An 18589-nucleotide genomic window follows, 5' to 3' on the forward strand; every position below is an offset into this window, starting at 1 on the left:
CACAGCCTAGACGAATCCTTTTCTGGAGAATGGGAGCTGAACAAATCATACTCTCTCCAGCTCTGCTCTTAAAGGTGCCCACCAGACACCTGCAACTTGAAATCTCCCAGCAGGACAAAGCTTTTAGCAGTCACCATCACTACAGCACAGGTACAGACAAAACTGTCCTATCACTGGACACATCAACTGTGCACTCTGCAACATAGCAGCCATGAACCAGCCCTGATACATTTGCAACAGCTTCACCATGGCTCATTTATCTGCTTCTCAGGATAACATAAGACGCTACACCAGGAAAGCTGAACCTCTGTGCTGCAGCACTTAGGTACCCACACCAGTGCTAACTTCCCCATGCCACAGAGGTCTTTTCCAAAATCTCTCCCACAAACCTACCTACCCTATGAGCCTCACTTAGGCAACTCTTGTTTAGAAGTCACAGAGCTCCCACACAAACAGTATCTCTTACCACTGTTTCTCTAACCCAGTCCTCACCATTCCTTCCCCAACATGTACTGTAAAAATGCAGCACCACAGTGTGGGGACACTTAGGACACGGCACTAAGGCCAAAGAAAATAGGGGAGACTCTTCCCATAGCTCATTTAGCAAATGATTTACTGTTCTCTTCTTCAAATGTCATCCAAATGCTGGAAAACAAGCTCTGGGCTTCTGGAACAGCAACCTTTTTTCCTGCAACATCAGGCAAATGCTTTTGAACTCACCAGCAGTATAGTGGGGCCATTTGCAGGCTCAGCCCAGACAGCAACATGAAACAGAGAAGAAATTCCGTGTTTTACTTCAGAGGAAAAGGTCAGGGATCACCAACATCAGGAAAGAGCTCTCTGAACAAGAGATGGATGCTGTGAGCCCGATACGGCAAGGACCTCGTGGTACAGGGACTGCATATCTGACCTCCAAAAGGGGCCAGGGGTCAAGTTCAGAAAAAGGCACAACAATGATGAGAAGTTGGAGGAATCCCAACAACATGCGTACTTACGCATCACGCAGAAACTCACATAACCCTTCTTAACCAAGGAGTCAAACAGGCCTCTGCAAAGCGAGCCCCTCTGTGGCCTTTCCCAAGGCAGCCTGCTTGGTGTTCACACTTGCCCTGCAGCCTAATGTGCCTATAAAAGCATACATACAGAGATGGGAACAAGCTTTCAGATTTCCGGGCACACTGCCTTTGTCCACATCCCCCATTGCTACCCCAGGCAAGATTCAGACCTTTTGCAGTTCATTGCAAAGAGATCATGCATCAGACAGACCAGGACATGTCCTGAAGTCTCCTTGCTGTGGGGAGTTCAGGACAGCAGGCTTGGCTCTTGGAGTCATGCTTGCTTGAAATTTCCTCCGGCTGAGACATTCAGCAAGTCTAATTCAGCATCTACAGAGGCTAAGCCAGCTTCCCAGAGTTATCAGCACTGCTGTACTGAGGCCCTTCCAACTGCTCCAGTAAGTGCGTTAGGCTTGCCTACCCAGCAGGATGCGGGGTAGCAGCAAGGACACAGCAGCACACAGGAGGTAGCCTGAAGACACCTGTTCATTCCCCTTCACTGCTCTCCCAGTTGTGAGATATTGTCAGCACAGCAATGGGGAGCAGGCTGCTCTCAGGGCTGGCAGGAGCCGGTCCCCGTGCTTTGCCCATCCTTCCAGAACGCGCTGAAACCCACTGGCCTGGCATCAGATTGTAACCCTTGCGGAGAGTCACCCCAGCACTACGTGTAAATGAAGGATGCCTCAATGGAGGGTGGCGAGGAAGGACATCACACACTCTCTCACATTTTAATCTGCTCCTGAGCCAGTAGAGTAGTACAGTCTGAATATATTCACTCAGCTACCCCCATTTTGCCCAGAGAGATTGTGGATGCCCCATCACTGGAAGCGTTCAAGGTCAGGCTGGACAGGGCTTTGAGCAAACTGATCTAGTAAAGATGTTCCTACCCACGGCAGGGGGGTTGGACTAGATGATCTTTAAATGTTCCTTCCAACCCAAACCATTCTGTGATTCCATGATTCTATGATTTTAGAGACAGGGAACTAAAGCACAGGTGGAAGTGAAAGGGAGCAAAAATGGGACCAGATAATAGTGGTTCCTGGATCAGCTTACCCTGATCTAAACTCTGGAAAACTTGTGCATGTCAGCAGTGGATGACAGTTCTTGCTCTCAGTCCAGCATCCAATTCTGCATTGCAGAGCAGGACCAGGCAGGACTGGCAAGTTACCACCCAGGCAGCAGTGGAGAACCCCAAAGTGCTCCTATGAATCCCTGCTACAGAACAAGTCAGGTTTTGTTCTCCCACAGGTCTCCTGCAGCCTGGCAGCAAAATCAGCTCAGAGTTACTTCAGGGTAAATGCACAGAGAGAAAATTGAATTTATTATCATGACTTTCACGGTCTTTGCTCCACTCCTGTCAACAACATCCTTTTGCCTGCCTTCCTACTTCACTGATGTGCACCCCAGCTCCTTGGTCTTGCACCTGCAGGCGCAGGTCAGAACTGTGACAATGTAAATACAGTCTGGGAAAATACTGTGACATGCTGCAATAAGTAGCTCCTGAGAGTGGACCCACACACACAGACCAGACATACCCCAGACCCTCAGTTAGACCTTCTGCAAGAAATTGCTGTTGCAAAAGCCCAATCATGCCCTAAGACAAGCCTGTTTTATAGGCCACAGCTAGTGCTATGGAAGCCCTCTGGAGACAGGAACTTTACCTGATTCTCAGAGATGGGCAACAGAAGTGCACTTTTTTGCACTTACTATAGAATCATAGAATGGTTTGGGTTGGAAGGGACCTTAAAGATCATCTAGTTCCAACCCCCCTGCCATGGGCAGGGATACCTTCCACTTCGAGAGCGTAATTTCAGAGATATTACAAAGAAAATAGATACATCTGTTGGAATGCCTCTGCCTGTAAAAGCACTGGGTCCCCAGCCCCATTAGGGAGTCTAGCCTAGCCTAGCCTTGGGGAAGCAAAGAAGTTAATTCTGCGTACATGGAGGCAATGAAAATAGAAAGCACCTTTCGTTGTAGATGAGTTTGCAAGTCAGGCAATTGCATAGAAACTTGACAGTTTGCCACACTCACCACAAGCCGTGGTACAGCATATTACTACCACCTCATCATCTCCTTTAATCTGCAGTGGCCAACAGCACTGAGGCCACAAGACTGACAGTTGGATGTCTACGCTGTGGCAGCACAAGGAGCAGGCAGGATGCTCAAAATTACCTGCTTCCCTTCATCAAACTACCCAGCTGTTCCTGAGTGCCCACCACAACACCCCCAAAGGACATGTGCTATGTGCATGTCAGAGTAAGTCACACATGTGCCTGCCCCCTCAGCAGACATTGGCTGGAGATGCCAGGATCACCCAAAAGAGAAATGTTCGCAAACAGCACTGAATTCCCAGGGGCAATTTCAGAGCACACAATAAGGAGAATAGGGCATTTTGCCAAGGAAACACAGCTTGACAGACTAATAGTGAGGGCCAGCAGCAGACCCCTTGATCATGCTGCTGTACCATGCTGCCCAGCCAGACCAATGTCATATTTTCACAGTGTTTAAAGCTCAGCTTTGTATTCACTCCTGAAATCCACTGCATCCAGCGGAGCTGCAGGGGACAGAAGAGGCACCCGAGGCAGACATCCCAAGGGCTGGCTCACCGTAACAGTGTTAGGCACCTACAGAATCAACACTTGAAGCAGGGCTTGCTGTCTCGGCTCCCTTGAGAGCCAGTGGAGAGAAACAAGCACTTCTAAGGGTATAATTCAGCTGACCTACTTCCACGTGCGGTGCAGCATGGGAAGGACTCCCTCCTTCTCTCCCAGACTAGAGGGAGCTGAGGTGAGCGGTTCAGATGCAGAGGTCTGCATCACAGCACTCCTAAACTGGGGCAGACCGTCCCATTACACAGCAAGAGATCCACATGCCACTGGCAGCACCAGGCATGCTCGTGTCCATGATGACACCGGATGGTGGTGTGTGGAGAGCAGCCCTGCTCTGCCCCAACACACCCAGCCACACAGTCCCATCCCAGAAACATCCAAATCCTCTCAGCTGCTGCTGCCATGGCAACGCCAGAGAGAGGATCCACCAGCCTTTGATATGCTGATCTGTTTAAAGCATGCAAAATGCCATTCAGGAGCTGGGGAGCTGCGTGGAGGAGCACCTGACTGCCCTGAAGATGGAAGAGTCTCCAAGGAGCAAGGATTAATGCACACTGGCAGGCACCGCTGCCATCTCCTGCCACAGCAAGTCATTACCAGCATGCTGTTGTTTCTGTGCTCTGGCTCACCCACTTAGTGGAGTTTAATATTTAACATCAGACAAGCTGCTGTTTCATGGGGTAATTTGGGTTATTAATAAAAAATTCCCCTTCCCCCCCCAATGATTCAAAAATAAGATGCTGTTACTCCAGGTTATCTGCGCTGGCAGCAAGTGCTGGGAGGTGAGCACCACAAGAGTGCCAGCCACAGAGCAGTTAATGGGGAATCAGGAAGGGCTGTTACAGGCCACAGAAAAGCCAGCAGAGCCAAGTAACATGCAGCATAATACTGTCCCCATCTCCCATTGCATCGAGGCGGAGGAGGAGGAAGTAATTCCAAATGACAAACAGGCTGTGTAAACCACAGGAAGAGCAGGCTGTTTGATCCCCTCTCCAGCAGCTCTCAGAGATCCCCTGCATTGCAAGGATACCTCCAAGCTCAGAAGGACTGCGCAATTGCTTACCTTCAAAGAGGAATACTCTTGTAGCATTTAGCACTAGGATTCCCTGAGGCTTTGCAAAAAAACAATGCTGTCAGTGCCAGGAAGTGCTAGACGCTGACCCCTGCATACCATGTGCCCTTACTGAGCTACCGGGTTAGGGTGGTTCAATACAATCAAGAAGCTCCGAAATGTGAGGGCACAGAGGAAGATTTGAAACATTTGAGGGGGTTTTATGCTAGACTTCTGACAGAATTTGCTTTACAATATGAAACACAGAAACCTGAAGTAGTCTCTGACAGAGAAAACATCCATGTGCTGCGCTCTGCCATTTCCACCACTTTCATTTCAAGACTCAGCCTACTCCACAATTGCAAGTTTCCCCTATATTCATTCTCCCTCTCGCTAAACTAGTGTTCCCATACCCAGAGTAAGAGGAGGCAGCCTTCAGCAGACCACAAAAATGCTACAGAGAACTCACGCAACTGGAGAAACAAAGGACTTGAAGGAAGCAGAATGCAATTACCTGAGAAAGATTTTGGCTGAACAGAGGAGTCAATTCACACACATGCACATGCGCACATATGCGCACACACACACAAACACACACTTTCTTGGGAAAAGCATCACAGGATCTTTCACAGCAACTATAGAGGATGCTGAATACCAGGCTCACAAAGGTAGTTCAACCTAAAACCTTTAGATTTCCTCCTTTTAACTTCTTGGAGTATACCTGCTTTACAGTGAATACTCTGGCTGTGCAGGCCTGTGAATGGAATTAAACAGTAAAGAAAATCCTATTAATTATTTCCTCTTTTGGCTTCCTCAAGTTCTTTTCAAAAGAAAAGAGGACCCACTTTCACCTGCCAGCAGGTAGAGGTTGAGAAACCTCTGGCCAGGATGCCCATTGTGGCAGAGACATGAGAGCACGCTGGTTTCATTACAGCTGCTTTGCTGCATTACCTGCTGACTGTGTTTTGGAATGTGGGCCTGCTGGAACCTCCAGCATTGTAGTCTGTTCTCCTACCTCTTTGCAACCCTTAGTGCCTCTTCAGAGGCACATCCTCCTCCAAACAACATGTTTGAATGCATGTTTGTTCATGCTGGTCTTTGAAAACATAGCCAAAATTAGGTCCTTATTTTCATGGCTGGGCACCCAAAGAGATTCCTTGAATCTCTGTTGTTTCCTGGCAGCTCTCAATCACATTACTGGCGTGTCATGTACCTCTTTTAATTTAAACGTAAAAATGACAGATGCATATTTTCCAGGCACTTTTCATCATTGAACAAGCCTAGCATTATCCCAGTAACCTGCTGGCAAAGCTCGGCAGTAAACAGCAGTTAGCTGGGGAGCTAACTGCAGTGGCTGCAGCTCCAGAAAGAGGACAAAAAGCACGTTACTTGCTTTGGGGTTTTTTTTTCCCCCCCAAAATCTCATAAGAACAATAAAGGAAACTCTGAAGCTTCCTCCTCTGCTAAGCTCTTTTTTTTTCCCCAGTATGTTACAATAGATTCTTTCTTTCAAGAACAAACTACACGTTCTTATGTTATTATGGGGCACCCTCCATTCTGTTCCTCTGTGTGCAATGCTGCATTTATTTCTAGCAAAATGGACAAAAAACACCACCTCTGCAGAGACGAAGTCTGTTCAGACTAAAACTCCCAATATGCAGTGCCCCTTCCCAGTGAATGGACCTTATCTCCAAGCTTCATGAGGAAGTTGGTTCACTATTGCAGCTGTAAGCAGAGACTCTGGATCGGCTTGCTCCAAGTGTCCTCACAGTACTTTTAGCTCTAAAGCATGACTTTAAAGGAAAGTGAATGAGTGAAAGATGCCAGCTACTCTGCCCAAATATCTGCAATTTACCCACAGTGTCTGTGGCAGTACAAGAAAGGCAGCATAAACGTCCCTCACGTGACCCCTCTGCTACTGCTGGTGCCATGTAGTGTGTTGAGAGGCCCCATAGAAAGGTGCTGCTGATCCCTGCTGAAATGTGGTCAGGAGACAGTGAATGCTGCTGCCTCACATTTCGGATGGAGAGAGAGTGATCTTGTCTATGCCCTACTGAGCTGCTGCTGGCCTTGGAGAACTCTTCTGGCAGGTCCGAGAGGCATATCTCACCATTGGCGGGGATAAGATCACAAGTTTTGAGGAGTTTTGCTGATACAGTACTGATGGACAAGCAGATATTTTATACTTTTGTCCTGTGATCCTGCAGCTCCTCTTACTGCAATCTCAGCTCCGCAATCATTTGACAGCGGGCTTGACAGGAAGCATTTTTCCCAGCACTCACAGAAAGGGGGTCAGCCTGCTGACCGTCATGTTGCTTTTTAACAGGAGCATGTTGCTATGCATCAGTGCGGTGGTACGTCCAAGCTGCGTGTAAAGAGAGCTGCCATGCCATGCTCTGCTGAGCAATTCTTGCTTGGACCAAATCTACTGTCACTGTGAGCTGAGATGATTCTGCCAGAAAAAGAGCTGAAGAATGAAAAAGCTTAGAAAATTATAGCCTGCAGGCCAAATACAGACCCCACACAGGCATCTCCTAGAGCTGAAATACCCCCATGCCAGAGACAGTGGCCCACAGATACAACTTCTGTTTCAGCATTAAAGATGGGAGGCAGAACCATAACACTCCCCACTGCAGTAAAAGCAAGTCCAACATCAAAAGCCAATTAGGTAAGTTTTCCCTTTCTGATAACTCTCTAGCACACCACCACCCCACACTCCACTCCCCATGTCCACTGCCAGCTTGAGTACTTTCATCCACCACAAGGCAAATGGAGGGAGGAAAGAAAGAGGGGAAGGAACGGAAGAAAAAGAAAGAAAAAGAAAAAAAAAACAACACCCCAAACCAAGAGAAACTCCATGCAGAGACTCACAAGTCAGGGACACTGGATTATTAGCATCTTATTTAAGAACACACTATTTACTCCTATAACCAAATCCATGGAAATAATTTATAGTAGAACGTTATTGATTCAAATAGCAAAGTAAGAACCTAGAAAAGGAAGAGGTGTGCAGATAATTACAGCACACGGTAAAAGTTCACACTTCAGTCATCAACAGAGTACAGCTGATTCTCAGGCAGACCAAAGGAAGATCCCTTTTACTCTCTCCCCTCCCCATTCAGATGAATGGAGGAAAGAGCTTGGTTGGCATCTCATCTCTGCCTAAAGCTCTGACAGATGCTATCCAGTGGAAGCCCAAGGTACAGACCAAAGCAGCCATTTCTCTGCTTCATCACTACAGCTTGCGTGACACCTGCAAAAAGAGGAACAACTGACTTGTAAGAATTTGCCTTGTGTTGCAATGTATTTTCACAGTTTTGGTATGTTGCATGTTGAGATTGTGCTTCTCCCAGCCAACTAATAGGAGGTGTTAAAAAGGCTGGTAGTTTCTGAATCTTTCCACATGCTGATAACACCAGCTTAACTTTGGTTTTAAAAGATTATAGAGAACAATGGAGTGAAAGGGACTGGCTTGTTTTGGATTCTCCAGTTCCAACAGCAAAGCCAATCACGTTCAATGTGCATCCAAAGCACCAGCACAAGAATCTCTTTCTTTGCAAAATCCTAAGTCAGAGAGACCAGGCACGCAGCAGAGCAGACTATAGCACCTCCAGCAGCACGGCCAAGGCATACTCCAGGAAACAGCGTGACAACCTCACCACAAGAACCTCACCAGCACTTTACCCAGAAGGCTGCTAGACAAGAAGAGCTAGCAGGTTGATGGTACATACCTTATGAAATTGCCCAGGACCCTCTGAATTTGCAGAACAGATTCCAAGGTCTCCGAGTGCCATTCACAACAGCTAACCTGTAAATGACAACTTAAAGCTGGGCTATGGAAGAAACTAGCATCTATTGCTCAGCAGAACGGTTTTTCCAAGCAGAGCAATGTATGCATGCTGGGACACAGCCCTCAGGCCTGAGAGGCAGTGCCTGCAGAGGGGACAGAGGAAGGAGAGCAAGCTGCTGAAGTACCTGAGAAGACATTGAGTTTAATAGCAGCATGTTTGGAGATGGAAGAGTCAAATGCTTGGAAAGCGTAGTACAGCTTTTCCCACAACACTCGCTCAAAGCAAGGCTCTGAGACCCTGTGTGACCACAGGCTGGTTCAGTCAATCAGAGAGCTGAGCAGACAGCTTAGTCCCTGTGCAGTGACAGCACAGACACTATTCTCTTCTCTTTCCCAGTATGTCCCTTAAAATAGATGACAGACTCTCGGACTACATCACATCCAGTGCATTAGGATGCTGGGCATCTGTACTACCTCAGGGTCCATGAAAGTGCCAGATAACATGGGGGTAAAATTCGAATGAGGTCTAGATGGAGCAGTCACACTGATAGGTCAGTGTCTTTGCTGCCCATGGCCAGCAGTCAGATATCTGCACAGTGCTCATGGGGGCATCCACAGAAAGGGGCAGTATCTTTCCTGTGTTCAGACATGCTTTGTGCAAGTCAGGAAGTACGCTGTTAAAGCTGAAACTGTCCTTAGCTCACCCCACACCTGTCTGTCTCACCAACCAAAACAGCACATTCTCATAGCATTTATCTTATTCTTTGCTTTGTGCTGTAATCAGCAAGTCCTGGGAAAGACACAATGCTCCCCATTCCAGGCATGGCATCATGATAGAACTAAATGGACTCTGAATACACTATGCATTTCCTGCAGAGTATCTGGGACCCTTAGTTTTCTGGACAAATGACACTGTAAAAAGGTGAAAATATTTATTATTCCTTTGCAGAGACCATCAGATTAGTTAAAAATCTAACATAGTTTATACTGTGCAAAGGGTTTCAGCACTCTAGTCTCTGCATTTCCTATTTAAAAGGTCCAACATATGCACGTGAATGTACCCTACAAGCCCTGAAAAGTCCTGTCACCACAGTGCAGTGAAGGACCATAGCCTTCATTTCTGCTTGCTGTCTTGCTGCAGTATCTTTTTGCTTAAATAGGAGTCTTCTCAGTGACCTGGACGCACGTGCACACATGCACACACACAAACACGCACGTGCACGCACACTCTCTCCTTCTTTCCTCATCTCTGTATAAATATAGAAACCTCATCTGTTTTGTAAATGCTCTCCTGCTGCTGCATTCTCTCCCTCTGCCTACCAAGACACTTCGGTGAATACCTGCTGCTTTGTTTCTGCTGTAGATTTTTCACTGAGGCTGCAACATTTTGAAGCTGTAGATTCAACATAGTTCCCTACCTTTGCAGCCCCTACACAGAAACGTAAGGCTCTGGCTTAATGTTTCACCCAGTCAGCAAAATTTGGTTTGCAAATGGGAAGGGAGCTTGAATTTTGCTACCGTTTGCAGCATTGTGGCTCAAAACATGACATAGTTCAGCTGTGAAAGGAAATGTGAATTTTCAGATGGTTCTGCCATACTGAGCAGTCCCCTTATAGAGAGAAGGTGTCAGGAACTTCCGTGCACCCAGGAGGCTGCCCATCTACCCTCATGGCATTTTGAGAGCTGGAGGTGAGGACTGCTAGAGAGATCTAAATAGGGCAAGGAACAAAGAAATCTCTGCAATCCTTGACCCATCCTTCTATCACACCCCCAGTGATGCTGCACCTTTCCAGACCAGTACAGAGAGGGTACCTTTCTTAAGAACCTTGACATACTTAGACAATTAAAACAAATCGGCATAATTCAGACTGAACTTCTAATTTTAGCACTCTGTAAAGCTGCTTTCCTTTGAGCTGAGATCTAGCTTGCTGTACCTCAGCTTCAGCACACTACAGGCGGCTTCCTATTGCGAGTAAACTGAGCCCCATAGGCTGTCAAGCACAGGACTTTCAAAAAAGGGCACTGTCCTTTGCTTCTTATCCTCCTAAAGGCGCTTGCTCTAGACAGGGCTCACTCCCTGTACACAGCAAGTGCCCTGCTTGGGCATACACCTTGGCCAAGGGACCAGGTGCTGAGGATAGGGCACAGTTTGAAAGAACTTGCTCCCAAAACAGATTTCTGAATGCTACAAGTTTTCAAATGATGCTCACCTCATTCCAGTACCTTGATAACTGGTAGGCTCACCAAGCACATATAGATGGCATTATTACCTGAATAATTTAAGAGCCTGCAGAGCAGCAGTGCAGAATGGCACCAGCTTCCCCTCAGTGCCTCCTCCCCCATCAGCGAGTCCCTGCAGCAGCAGGTCTGCTCTGACCTGACATCCCTCACATCCAGATGCCTGTATTGTGCTTGTGTTCTGCCCACCAGCCACTCCCACTCCCATCATGGTGCTGCATTTCTCTCCTGCCTGGAAATGTCAGGAAAGGATGCAGGCACAGGCTCTAAAATGCCTTGCTAGCTAAGTACTGTACAAGCTGTTCTTCACTTACAACTGACTTTAGTATTTGTGGACAACTATTTACTGGGAAAAGGATGGACTTCCCAAGCCAAACACGGTTCGTTATATATTAGCTCACATTATCTGAGCGACTAGGCTCTCTTGGCACCACATCTTGCAAAGGGCAATGCAGACAGTGAAAGAAGAAAAAAGTAAACACCAGAGAAGAACTGCTATCACATAAATGTTCTGATTTTCTAACTGGGCCATTTTGAGAGAGCTCTTGGTCTGTGCCCATTGCAACAAACCATCCTCAGCCAGATACTCCTGTAACCTCCCCACTGTGAAGGAACATTGAGATCAGTATAATTTCTGCATTGCCATTTTCCTTCCTGTACACAAATATGCCGTGCACTGTCCTCTGCCATCCCTCCCCCATACTTAATGCAAACACTGGCAAGAAAATACAAATGCTGGGAGCACAGATGCTCCCATTGTAACCAGTGCATGCTGCATGGCAACCTAATAGAAAAATGCTAGAGGGTGATTGTGAGCAGCGGCGAGTGAAATGGGACAGAGTTTAGTCAAAGGTAAGTTTGAAACAGCCTCTTCCTCCTGCTGACTCCGTACCAGAGAGACACAGAGAGAGATGGAGTGGAAACCTTAGTGGGTTGTGAGAAAAATTCCCCCTTTATACGCCTCAGACAGCAGAGCAGTACAATACAGCGTAGCACTGATTTTTTTTAAATCCTGACAGCATTTCCATTTATACAGGACTCCAGTGGCAGGTCAGATAAACAGCATCAGAGGAAGTCATCGTCACACACAGCCTCTCTACTTCCCAACCCAGCCTAAAGCAAAAACTAAATATTTATTAAGCTTCTATGAATCAGAGGTCTGAATCTCCTGACAGTGCAGCCAGCTGACGTAATCCTCCCCAAATCCTGATGGGACTTGCTTCTCCAACAACCTTGACAGAGCTTGGAGGGTCACAGTTACCTTGTAGTCACACAAAGCAGTTCCACGTTGGCACACTGGGCAGAGGTGGGGTGCAAATCCTCCACAATTGCTCCATCCCTTAGTGCACCGGATCACCTGTAAAGGAGCTCATGCTTTGCCCCAATTTGCCAGCAGCTGTGTATACAAAACACCTTAGCAGCTTTACACACTGCACATTTACAGCAGAAAATATTCAACACTGTACTGCTGCTTTGAACCTAGCACACACACCACTCACAGAAAAATTTAAGATGGCCCTCTGATTTGCAAAATCCTTTTGAAAGCCTACATAATAGCTAGATAGCTAACGATTGAGCCCATTGTTTACACTGTCCCTCTGGTTATGTCCAGAGTGGTAAAAGCTAGGGCTTCCTTGAGTCTCAAAGACTTTGGCTTTCCTGATATCCCATGCCCTTTCTCCCTGCCACTGCACAGTAGCATCATGTTCCAGGCAGGATACCAATTCCTTTGCAGAAAAAGTGCCTCAGACAGAGAGTACTGGAGTCCAGACACCCAAACCTGGCTGCAAAGAGCTGCTGCCAATAGCTGGAGCCTGGCTGGAGCATCTGGTGTCCTCATGGCCTCACCTAGTGCTGATCTCACATGGTCCTAAAGGTGCCTTCTTCAATGCTGTGCCATACCACAAGCTGGTTAACTTCTCAGGGAAGGTGCCTGCATAGTCATTGCTCTTGCAATGCAAGGAGAGGCAGGAGGAGTTTTGGCTGATGGAGCCAACAAAACTTGCAGTGGGAGACAATGGAAGTTGCAGCTGGAGCTGTTGCCCTAGGAGCAGGCAGAGAAAGGAGACAAAGCAGCTTTGTGCTCTGAGACTCTGCAGGTGGCATGGTCCTTTCTCTTTGCTGATAAGCTCCAGCTTGTGGGTTGGATACCAACACAACTCCCAGCAGCCAGTGAAGCCCTGGGTGGCTGACAGCCATGTCACATCTTTGGCAGGATCTATTGCCACTGAATGCAAGAATCCAGGTAGCCCAATCCAGCAACTGTACCAGGCCAGACATCCATGGGAGGAGTGCACAATGGCGCTCCAGTCCAGTTATCCTGGGGATGTTCTGAGCTGGCTGCAGCCCAGGTCTGCTGAAATCCTTTGCCCTCCTTCTGTCCATCACCCTCTTCTCTGCAGCCCCTCTAAACCCAGTGCAAGCTGAAGGCTGCTGCTTAGTGACAGCCCTTGGAAAGGATGGCAGGCAAGCAGAGAGAATAGCCCCAGTGGCTTCTCCTTGGCAGCACTCCAGGAGCGATTTCTCACCCCAGTTTCTCATGTGCTTATTGCATAATTCTGACAGAGGTGTCTGGATTTTCCATCTCAGGGATCCTAAGCTTGGACTTAAGTTCCACCCTGATACAGCTCATCAGTGAACAGCAGGTGAGTGAGCTCTTTTGCTTGTCACACAGCAAGTACAAGCCTGTCACCCTATGTGACCGTTCGATTGTCCTACTACGGAATCATCTGTAATTGCTCCTCTGTCTGATTGAGCTTGTGACTGTTATTCCAAACCCTACCTGACTTGTTCTACTTCCCGCATTTCCCTTCCTAAGCATGCAAAATTTCTTTCATGCAAAAGCATTCTCATTAGCATCCTCCATGTCACCTCAATCTTCTCAGAGCTGCCCATCGAGGATCTAGCCTGTCTCGCAACTGACCTCACACACCTCAGCTTGGAGTTTCTCCTGACAGTTGATGTCGGCTGGTTATGTTCACATTTATTCCTTAACCACGCTTGAGAATACAAAGGGGGCCAATTCAATCCTCTGTGCTCCCTTTGCCCTCTCCCATCATTTCATTCTAGCCAGTGGAAGAGCTTTCTCTGCCACAGCTCCTGCCAAATGGAAACACCTCTCTCTCTCTTTCCCACTTATTTCAAACCCTGTCTAACAAATTTCTTGTCTCCCTTCTCTGAAGCACCCTCCCAGCCTCTCCTGCTGGGATGTATTTCAGTGTGTAATAGTGAGTACTAAAATATTTCCTGCTGCAGTGTGCAGAAGAAACACTGCACCAAGCATGGATGCCAGCCTATACTGTGGAGAGTCATGAACCCCCAAACTGGTCTGTGTGCTGTTTCCAGGAAATGGACAACTAGAAAAAAGGCAAGGAGATTTATGCAGAGAGTTTCTTATTAGAAATCATTTTCTTCTACCATTCAAGACTGCATTGTGTGACATGCTCTACAAATCCATAACAAGAGACTGTCTTACCCTTGGACACTTGCGAGACAAAGAAACTAGACAGGAAAGAGAAAAGCGGTTTGTTCCTCATTATCCCCCCTTTCCCCCACCCCCACAAAAAAAAGAAGGAAAAAAAAAGTAAATTCAGGCAGCCTTGTCCTCTATTCTTTAGATGCCCAAGCAAAACTTACTCTGAATGTACTGAGATGTATCACATCTTTCATACTAATAATTTATCATTTAAACATTGATAGCAATTATCATAGGAATTTCCTTCTGAGCTTTTGGTTAGATTGTTATTTAATCCAGTAGCCACAGTTATGCTGCACACAGACTGCACATGCTCTCACACGTGCAGTTGAGGAGTTCTCTGGACATTATTAGCATTGATGAATAATTACTGAAGTGCTGTCGATCTTATTTGCTGCATAGCACTCTTGTCATAGATGTTTTAGAGGTTCCAGTGTCCTGCTCCATGAATCCCGCATGCCCACTTGCCAACAGAGGAGCATAGCTGGTATCTGCCTCTTCGTACTCCTCAGATGGAGGTCTCTACCCCTCTTCATGCTTGACTGGATGTTTGGCTGAATTTGGTACCAGAATAAGTATACTTCAATAGGAAGAATTATTTTCATAAAGTATTAACTTTTTTTTATTTATTAGTCTCAGTCAAAGCTTGTCAGGTGGCAAGGCACTGCAGGCACTAGCAACCTATCTTGGGGGCATTTGGTACAGCTACAAGTTGCTTGTAGATGCATGTTTGAAACAAAGGGTGAGCCAAGTACTTTGGGCCCCAGTTTGGGGGTTAGACATTTTGGGCACTTTCTAACAACCCGTTTGGTGAGCTCTGCTAATGCTTTCAGAATTCCTGGAAAGGGATTTTGTCCATTTTTTACCTTTAATATATAACCACAACAACAAGCCACATGCAACTCAAAAAGGACTCTATAACAGTGTGTTCACATAACAAGTTACAGACCTGCCTCATAAATTGCGTCAAAACATCACATTCTCAGAATGTGTTGTGCTGCTCCCCCCTAATCCTGCAGAAGGCAGGACTGTATCTTTTAAGTGCTCTGTGTGACTTCCAAGTGAGAACTTTCTGCCTCTCGAGGTAGCCTGACCACAGCATACCTGCAGTGAAAGGAAGGAAGAGTTCTTGACCATCACTACCTTCCAGAACCGCAAAAAAAAGACAGATAGCTGCATCCAAAGCACAGATATTGCCACTGTCGGTCACCACTTGCCTGTCAGTGCAGCTGGCCACATCAGCGACTCCACATGCAGCCCAGCAGCTGTCATTGAGTGGCTCTGGTCCTCTGTGAACTGGTCATCTAAGCAAAATGCACAGAGATTTGAAGCTAGGATAGTGTGGCAGGAATAGCAAGAAAGCAACCCAGATGATGCTTGGCAAATTCTCTAATGGCAGTGAACTTCTATTATTCAATTCACACCCTCCTTTGCTCACGGGCTGCTCTCTGTCACACCTGCCTGTCTGCAGGGCACCCTCAGAAGCCACCAACACATTATGCTAGACCTCACAATTCCTCACATTTCAGCACTTGCACTAAATATGGGAATGAATTGAAAGCTTGCTCCCTGGGGTCTTCCTCAGACTGAGGCAACCTCCAGCCATGCTGCAGAGACCACAGAGCAGGAGCAATCTTCAGGACATGTCTGGCTGTTTAATGGACAGCTTGGCCCAAAACACAAGTGTGGCCAAGCTGCACAGAGAGCAAGGGTGAGTGACAAGATACCATTCCTTAAATCCTTGATGCAGCCCCTGTCAAATGAAACATCAACTCTTATCGTCTGAGTTACAAAGGTTGGGGGCGGGGAATACTGGAGGAGTGACAAGGTTATACACCTGGACTGTCCCTGTGCTGAGAGACAAATGAGAGGTGTACAACACGAAAATGGGCAGTACAAGGTCAATCAGGTTCTCGTTACATGCACTTAATACAAAAGCCAAGAAATTGCCATGGAAACTAAAAAGCAACAGATATAATCATGGTCCAAGGAGAAGGGTTTTGGGCAACACAGCATTAAATAACAGAACTCACTGCCTCCAGGTATCACAGGAGACAAGGTTCTTGCAGGATTTAACTGTGCAGTTCATGGGACACACACAACCACACAAAAATGGCTGGAAACGCTAAAGGATACAAAGCTCTCATGCCCCAAGACGTAACATCAGCTTGCATGAGATGAGAAGCAACTTGTTCTGGGGCCTTGTTCATCTCCTTCCTCTGGCCATCTCCACTGCATCGTGTCATGCTAGCACTTCCTTGGATCATAGGTTACCCCTCTACTAATAACTTGCATTGCAGTGGTGCATGGTGGGCTCAGTCATAAATCAAGACACTGATACGCTGCACTGTACAAACACAGAGCAAATAAACAGCCTCTGCTCAAAAGAACCTATATCTGTATATGAAGCAACAGACAACAGGCAGGCACAGGCGCAGGAGCAGAAGGACCCAGTGACACAACAGTGGTTTCAGTCCATTCCAGTGGCCAGTGCAGGATCCCTTTGAAAGAGAGGCCTTTTGCATGACATGACACAAGTCCCATGCAGACTCACAGGGCACTGACACCCAGGCTAGCACAGATTAAACCCCCACAACTGTTGCAGCAAAACACAATGAGAAACTCCAACACATTGCAGTAGACCTCAGCTTGGCCCCAAGGAGACTTGTACAATAAACCACTACCAGTAGAGACACTCAGGCTTTGGGGGCAGGGGATAAGAAGAGAGAGCTGGCCCAGTAGCAAGATCTCCTGGTTTGGTGGTTCTTCACACCAGAACCCCTTTACAGCCCTCTGGCAACGTAAGAGACAAGCTGCTCTGTCAGCCTCGAGTAAAAGGGGCCCTGCAGGGAAAAGCCTTGGGCCTGCACGCAGTAAGCAGTTATCACTGAAGGAGGCAGCCTTTGACACGTTGGCATGGCAGCTGAAAGACCCCACACCCAACTTCCTAGCTGCTGTCTGCAGGCTTCACATCTGTCCTGACTGTGTCCACTGATCTCCCCCTGATTAGCTGCTCTCTGCAGACACCCACCCCTCCTGTGCTGCCCTGGTCAGATGGCCTGGTATTAAGAAAAGCAAACATTACACCAGCTTTAGTCCCAAGAGGAACAGGAGCGTGAACAGGGGCTCTGCCCCACCCTGACCATAGTCACTGAGCTGGGAGGCAGGCAGGCCTCCCCTGCCAGCGCGTTGCCTGGATTCGCCACTCAGGAAGGTGAAGATTAACTCCTCCTCAGCACGCCAGGGCCCTGCTGATTTCTGCAAGGAGACCTTGCCCCGTGCTCCCCGTGCTGAGACAATCCCAAATAGTATACTACAAAAGGCTTGTTTATCGCTGCAAGGTCTATCCCATCCCAGGGAAGCAGACCCCTTTGGGTGTATTCGGGTGTGCTTCTCCAGCTCCGTCGCTTGCGTCATAGTGTGTCTTGGCAGCAAGTGCAAGTCGGGTGTCTCACAAGGAGCTGGCGAGAAGGTGCCCTCTCTAGTACCTTCCACATGAGGAAGTCCAGACACTTTGCAGGTATCTTTGGATCTACCAACCCATCACCAAGACACATGCGCACTGTGCTTCTTGGGGGGGGGGGGCGAGCAGAAGGGATGGTTTTCTCAAAGACTCACGGAGTGAGCCTTCACCAGAAACAGGGATGAATGAAATCTAGGAATTCCAGTGTCCAGGACTAGCCCAGACAGCCTGAACCGGCAGTTGTCCAACAGTGTGGCAAGAAGAATAAAGGCCCGAAGGCTGGTTAGTGGTGCCTGTCCCCAGCATCTCAGCAAGACTCTTCTCAGGACTCTCAGGGCATAGCTATTGAGATGCTCCAAGCAGCAGAGCTCTGCTGTGAGGCTCTTGCTCAGAGGGGGCACATGGAAGTCTCCAAGTCTTTTGCTAAAGGCAGACGAGAAGCCCACCTAAGACATCCCTGTATTGCAACCTCCTCTCACATATATCCTTGATTACCCTTGGTTTCACCTCTCTCCTCACTGCCTCTCTGCATCGGTGCATAGCACATACACCCTCAGGCCCTGCTGTGAGAAGAACATTCAGTTCAAGAGGTCTTCAAGGGGCAGCAAAGCTATCTTAGCAGCATGCCTGCTCCTGCAGGAAGCTGGTGGCAAGAAAAAACTGGCACTGACTTTCCAGAGAGGAGCTACAGCTTGGAACAGAACCCAAGGCTCCAGCATGTCGGTGTCAGCAGAGGGGAAAGACACCTCTTCTTGCTCCTGACCCCCCACTCACCTGCTGCCAGCAAGTAACATGCCTTTGCTGGGAGGGATGACCTGTGTCCCACTCACAAATACAGCCTGCCCTAAGCAGCAGCAGAGCTCACAGTCCCCTGCACAAAACTGCTTTTTCTGTTAAGTCGTCTG

At 47.7% G+C, this 18589-nt stretch overlaps 1 protein-coding gene across 6 annotated transcripts in view; it reads right to left on the minus strand.

The window, feature by feature from the left end:
• ANK1 (ankyrin 1) overlaps positions 1-18589 on the minus strand; it is a 69473-nt gene that overhangs the window by 50254 nt on the left and 630 nt on the right. The window lies entirely within an intron of this gene.

This window comes from Calonectris borealis, chromosome 27 (genome assembly GCF_964195595.1).
Source record: "Calonectris borealis chromosome 27, bCalBor7.hap1.2, whole genome shotgun sequence".
In the NCBI taxonomy this organism is placed as follows: Eukaryota; Metazoa; Chordata; class Aves; order Procellariiformes; family Procellariidae; genus Calonectris; species Calonectris borealis.